Here is a 321-nt window from a genome sequence, read left to right as displayed (position 1 = left end):
GGTAACATATACAAAGAATTGAAAAATTGTAAATCATCTGAACAAATTGCGAACTTCTTTGACCATAATGATTCCTCTGCAATTATCTCCGGAGTAGAATTCCCAGCGATCGACCGAGCGAAGGTAATGATATGCATCGTTATTAAGGATTATGACGTCAGCTGTAGAAGGTCTTGAATTTGAGAGCGGAATCTGAAATTAAATCTTGGCCGTTCTTCGTGAGTTTCTGATAAAAAAAGGTTAATAATAAGAAAAAGCGTTAGTTTTATCTAAGTATGAATAGAAGAGCACATAGGCAGACAGACACTTACTGACCCCTTT

The sequence above is a fragment of the Penaeus monodon genome, chromosome 31 (assembly GCF_015228065.2).
Source record: "Penaeus monodon isolate SGIC_2016 chromosome 31, NSTDA_Pmon_1, whole genome shotgun sequence".
Classification (NCBI taxonomy): Eukaryota; Metazoa; Arthropoda; class Malacostraca; order Decapoda; family Penaeidae; genus Penaeus; species Penaeus monodon.
Note: the sequence above shows the minus strand (reverse complement) of the source record.